A 6,781-nucleotide genomic window follows, 5' to 3' on the forward strand; every position below is an offset into this window, starting at 1 on the left:
TGATTTGGGAGTTAGGGAAAAAAATTAGTTTAAATTTGCTTGAATTGAAGCTGGATTTGAGTGTAGTTATTTAAACATAGTGCAAGGGTGGAATTTTCTCTAATTTGTTAGATGTTTCTTATCAACTAAAGCGGATGTTTATTTTAATTAATAGGCGGATGATTCTTTTCAAATTAAATTGGATGTTGCATTTTATCGTGAATAGATGAAATTTATTTGATTCTGCATGTTGTGTGTTTATGTTTTGATGTTATTTTGCATGGCTCCATTGTAAAAGGATCATTGGTTATGCAACTTTCATATTATCTGAAACTAGATATTACAGGCAGGGAGCATGGTAAATCAGCCACAAGCAACAAGTTCCGCCACACCGATCCAGAATACTGATGATCAAGTAGCAAATGCCTCTTTTATTGTGAATTTGATAGATTCATTGCAGAAATAGCATATCAAAATCAAAGAGCATGCAAAAACCTACCCTTATGTATCGGCTTCCTATATTGTTGTATATGGTGGCTTTGGTCTATGGACTGCATATAGATGGCTTTGCTACTTCTACTTCTAAGAATCTCCTAATTTGTCCCTTTTCTGTTTTTTTTTTTTTTTTGAGTTTGTACTGTTGCCTTTGAGTTTCAATTATTGTATTTCTATGCATGTGTTTGAACAATTGTAGACTGGATGCATACTTTTCAGTGTTAAAGCCAAACCAATGGAAGTGATTGTATTTTTCATTGAGTTCAAGAGGAAAGATGAAAAATAAAAAAATCCTTTTATTTAGATACTAGAAGCCAAGTATAGCATGAAGAAATCATTTCTTTTTTCTTCTGCTTTTAGTCAATTTTTTGGCTTTTATTTTCTTGATTTGAATGATAATTTGAAAACTCAGAAGAAGGATCTTCTGGACCGACTAAGAAATTTAAGATGTTCAAACAAGAAATATAAAATTATAATGTTATTTGTGTAGAGGTTGCAAATTACTCTGTCTATTTAAGGTACTAATATTTGGTATAATATATCTTCAAGTCTAAAAATCAGATATTGTTGTTGTTCTTTTTCTTTTATTTTTCTTTCTTTAAATTTCGTTAAACAAGCAACAGGATAAATACAAATATCTTTTTCTTCTTTTGTGATACTTGTATTTACTATCAATTGAATCATCTCTGCAGTAAAAAATAAATACAAGTAACTTATGTTAGGTATCTAATTATTTTTACAAAGATCTAAGTGGATGTTACTTCTGTCAAGCATTAAGATGTTCCTTTTTCATACTAAATAGATGTTACTTTAATATAAACCACGTGAATGGAAAATTAAAAAAGTTTATCCTACATAAGTAACTATAAATAAATTTATCATCATGCTAAGATGCAATAAAAGAAATCATAATATTCATTCAACTTATCCATACAATTTGCAACACTGTAGATATAAGAATTCATCATGACCAAAAGTAATACAAAGAAACATTTATTTGTTTAACAAAAGAAACATGTAATGTCATCCAATTAAATTTTTGCATAAACATTCAAGTTGCCTACAAAAAGAAAGATACTAAGTAGGACCAAAATAAAATACATCCAATTCTTAAAGTATTATAAAAATTCACAACTGTAACTAAAAAAAATTCTCAAAATGTATCAAAAGTGTCTCAAACGGTGACGTCATCACATGTGTTAAAGACATTGGTTTGACAAGTGATCAAAGCTTTTATTCTCCATTGATCATAGCAGTATCCACCCAATTTGATGTACTTCCCTTGCGAGGAATGTTTGGTAAAGGGAAATAAAAGGAAGAGCATCAAATTCAGTCAATTGATCAAATTCACCAAACAAATAAAAGGTGATTTAGGTGATAAGAACATTAGTGGAATAAAATACACTGCAAAAGAGATTTCAAGAACTAACAGCATTTTTTCAAGTTGTTGACGATACTGGGAATTCATATATAGTCCTGCATATATAACATTGGTGATCGACAAAGATGCAATCGAGAGAGGAGAAGGGATGTGGCGGTGATTGCAAACCGCGAGGGGAGGAGGGGTTGCGGCGATGATCTGCGAATCGTAAGGGGAAGGGCTGCGGCGGTGGTAGTGGCAGTGCGAATCGCGACGAGAGCGGCAATGCATTGGTGACAAATCGCAACGAGGAGGACGCTGTAGTAGTCATCAGTGCTGCGAATTGCGACAAGAACGGCTCTGCGGCGGTAGACAGCGCTGCGAATCGCGAGGGAGACGCTGCGGTGTTTGGCGGCGGTGCAAATCACAAGGGAGGATGGTACTCCGGAGAGACGACGACGGCGAGAATAGTTTGAGTGAAGGTGGGACACGATCGCAGAATATTATCGTGACGTGGAAGAGGAAGAGGAGAATTACGACATTATGAGAGTTGTTTTACAAAACCTAATTTTTCAAACAAATTATTAATGTCAATTATTTAAATTATAATTTAATAAAATAAATTAAAATAATTATAATTAATTGAGTTGTTGAATTCTTATTTAGTTAGATACTTACTTTCTATATTTTTCCAATATATATATATATATATATATATATATATATATATATATATATATATATAGGTATGAGCACGAGATAGGTGCTTGCATTGCGGTAAATTTCAACATCCACCTGCATGCACACATGGATTTTAAAATATGTAGAGTTAACTAGTAACTACGCTAGAGGCCTTACTTCTTTTTGAAAATTAAATTATAAAAACTATTATTTATATATTAAAATTAATTATTATATAAATATATATAATTTAATTTATTTTAATATATATTTTATATTTTAATATATACGTAGTATAGTTATTAAATAATATAATAATTGTATTTCCTTTAGCAGGCACCTATGTTATTCAATAATTGCTGAATTGTCTCATTCATTCTCTAATACATAGTCAAAGACAAGATACATTAAAATGTGATTATTTTTTTTTTTTATTAAAGATAAGAGACTCGAACCGTAACCTCTTAATTGAGTATGTGGAGACTATGCCATTTGAGTTATAACTCATTGACTTAAAATGTGATTACTTTGTGCTTCTGTACATGTATATTACATGTTGTAAACGTCACAAGAGGAGAAATACGAGTATATACAACTAATATTTGAATATTGGGCACACATTATTCTAACGTTGTGGGATAATGCACCAATAATATATGCGCTCAGAAAAACATACACTTTGCTCAACATAGAATCGCTCACCATTGAATGCACGCATACTCGAAGAAATAGTATACAATAACAGACAGGAAATTAAATGTTTACCTAGAATAATTTAGGTTTTAGGTTATTACGAATCTGGATATTAAAATGTACAGTTGTTGCTTGCATTGATAATGTTTGAAATTTTCTATAAAAATATATTCCATGCTTGCTTCTTCTCTCCCCCTTCCCCCAAAAAATAAATGGTATTATTATAGTTTCTAAAATGTAATGGTAGGTTTGTAATTTAAGTCAATATTGGCGATCTGATCTAGATATCCATGTGCTGCAAAATTGAAGTTATCCTTTCACATGGCATGATAAACTTCGTGGACTACTAGTAACTCGTCCACAAAAGCTAAGCCAACTGAAAATTTGAAACTATCATAATTAAAAAATATGTTTAACTCACATCATTTAATTTGTAGATTCTGGCAGCTTTAAGAGAATGGGGTGGACTTTTTCTGCAAATTCATCTTTTTTTTTTTTGTATTAAAAATGATAATTAAAGATGTTAAGTTATAATTTGGATTATGTTTTATAATTAATTAATTACAAACTTAAAAATATTTAATTATATATTTTAGATAATAATTATTTTATTTTTTATAATATTGATTTTATTATTTTATTTTAAAAAAATTGATTAATAATTATATTTATTACATATTTAAAATGATAAAGATTTTAATATTTATGAATTTAAAAATTATAAATTAATTGTAATGGTTGTGAAATTATATATATTGTTAAATATTTAATAATTTATTAATAAATAAATAAAAAGAGATTTGATGGGTTTTGTCCGCCATTCCGCCGTTAGCGAATCAGGAAAGAAATTTGAAATTGCTTCACTTAGCTTGGAGGCGGGACAGGAAAGAAATTCGAGATCGCTTCACTTAGCTTGGAGACGGAACAGACCAGCATCGCCAAATGATGAGCTTTTGGCAAAACGAAACAGAATGGAAGAGACTAATCTGTTTGTCACTCTTAGTTACTAGTACCAATTCATTAAAGGCCATTACCAATTTCACAGAGTAAACAAATTTGCAACCAAAATAATAAATAATAGGTTAAAAGAAAAAAAAAACGGTTGTCTTAAATTCTTTGCACCAAATGTCACCGTATAAATTATGAATTTTGCTAACATGTGTTTTAAGATATATTTTAAAAATATTATAAAAAAATAATTTATTAAAAGTTATTGAAAAGATAAATAATTTTATATTTTTGATATATTAAATATATAAAAAAGTTATTATTATTATCCTTTTAAAATGTGTTTTAGGGTACAAAATAGTTAAATTCATAAATAATTAGTATAAAATTGACCTGTGTTAATCAAATAATTAATTTATTTATTCACTTAAGTAAGTATTAGAAAGATCGAATTTCTTTTAATGTATGTAATAATTTATCGGTCAATAATATATTTTTAAATAAAATTGATTTACGAAAAATTGATCTTGAGTCTTTCGAATTAAAAAATACTGTAAAAAAAAATTATAAATAACGAAAAATTCTTATAGATAATTAACTATATTAAACTACTACGTCAAAGTTTTTTTAACAAATTAGTAAAGATAAGTGGGAAGTGTGCCGCTAAAGTAACTTAATTAGAGTAATAAATATTGCTATACTTTTCTTTGGTTCTCTGCACTTTGATGTGAAGGTGAATTTATTTTGATTGGTACGTTGAATTGCGTGGGAACTGAAACCGTGATGAGTCAAACATAGCAGCGGCTTAAGAGAGCTAGTATTTGCAAGCAACCATTGCTATGAGCTGTGTGCCTCGTGATATTAATAATGGCCAGAATTTCCTTCTTCTTTATTATTTTATTTAATTTAAGAATAATATTACACATTTAAATTGTTTTATTATTTAAATTTAATTAAATTAATCTAATATAATAATAATAAATTATTATTTAACTTGATTAAATTTAATTTATAAAAAAATTTAAATACGTAGCATTTACTCTTAATCTGATTGCGAGCTACTACTTAAAAATTGGTTAGTTGTATGTGTTAATGGTACTATGTCAGAACAAGTAGCGGCAGATATAGACCAGGGCAATGCATATGAACAAAGATGTGCATTCATTTTTTGATAGTAAGTAACAAGAAGCTTCATTCACTAACGGGATGCGAATTATGATATTAGAAAATTGTTAAGTTTGACACTAGCTAATTTTATTAGTACTTTTTTATTTGGATACTGTCTTTGGTATGAAAAAATTTTGTGAGTAAAAAAATATGAACTTTTTATTTCCACTTTAAAAAAGTATATAGAATACAAAATTTTAATATGATAAAAAAATTTGTATTTTATCTCTATTTCTATAACTAAACGAATTTATTGATTTTGTATTTCTACACAAGAAACAAGAGACAATATTCAAATGCATTATTTAAGTTTTGGTTTGGTGTAATGTTATTAGCAGCAGATCTCTAACCATTTCTTAAATAGTATAAGATAACCACAAACAATTAGATATAACAAATATATACATGGATCTTTGTGGAGATAGACATGCTTGTTTATGGGAAACATTGAGATAGAGAACAATATAATCTTTTGTAAGAAACCAAAAAAGGGTTTAAATGTGATCATATTCCTTAGAATTTCTATTAATTTTTTAAATGTGTACCGCGCGAAATTATCGTGCTCCAGCAATCCGCATGTCCAACATGTACTCCAGCGCCTTGCTTTTGGAATTTTTTCCAAAATGTTAAGGCTCGGATCAAAATTGTTTTATAGTTATAAGAATCGAACCGATCAAATTATTGATTTATTAATTTATTAGTTCAACTGATAAATTATTGGTTGAACTGATAAAATCGGTTCTACGTAAATAAAAAATATAAAATAGTCAAAAGTTTAAAGTTAAAATTTAAAATAGATATCTTCACTAATATTTTAAAAACAATCAAATTTCAACAAATTATAATCAACAAGTTATAATCCAATCATCATTAAATAAATATATAAAATTTTAGTATTTTTTATAATAAAGATTATTTAATTTTATTTTCATATTAAAGTAACTTTTTTTTTATTTTAATAACTAACTAATTAGTTTATATTTATATATTATTTTTATTGAAAAATAATATTTAATAAATATCATAAAATCATAATATTTGATATTTTTATTTATATGTGTTTAATAATATTTATATTAATAATTATGAATAATAAAAATATAATTAATTTAAATATAAGTGAGTATAAAATTAAAATAATATTAACAAAATATATTAACAAAATTATTGTATATTTTTACTATATAATTAATAATCAGCATATAAAAAAATAAGGAATAACCTAGTTTAGTGGTAAGAGGAGCATACAATAACAAGGAGGTTTTAGGTTCAAACCATATCTTTAACAATTTTGGAATTTTTTCTAGAACGGTTCAGTTGAACTGGTTTTCTACTTATTTTGATCAATTTTCACCGGTTTTAATCCTTAAACAGTCATATCACAGGACCGAACCGATTGAAGGTCTAATTCACCAATTTTTCGGTTGAATCAGTAAGTTTGGTCCGGTTCATACAACA

Source organism: Arachis ipaensis, chromosome B8, assembly GCF_059453495.1.
Source record: "Arachis ipaensis isolate K30076 ecotype BB chromosome B8, ASM5945349v1, whole genome shotgun sequence".
Taxonomy (NCBI): domain Eukaryota; kingdom Viridiplantae; phylum Streptophyta; class Magnoliopsida; order Fabales; family Fabaceae; genus Arachis; species Arachis ipaensis.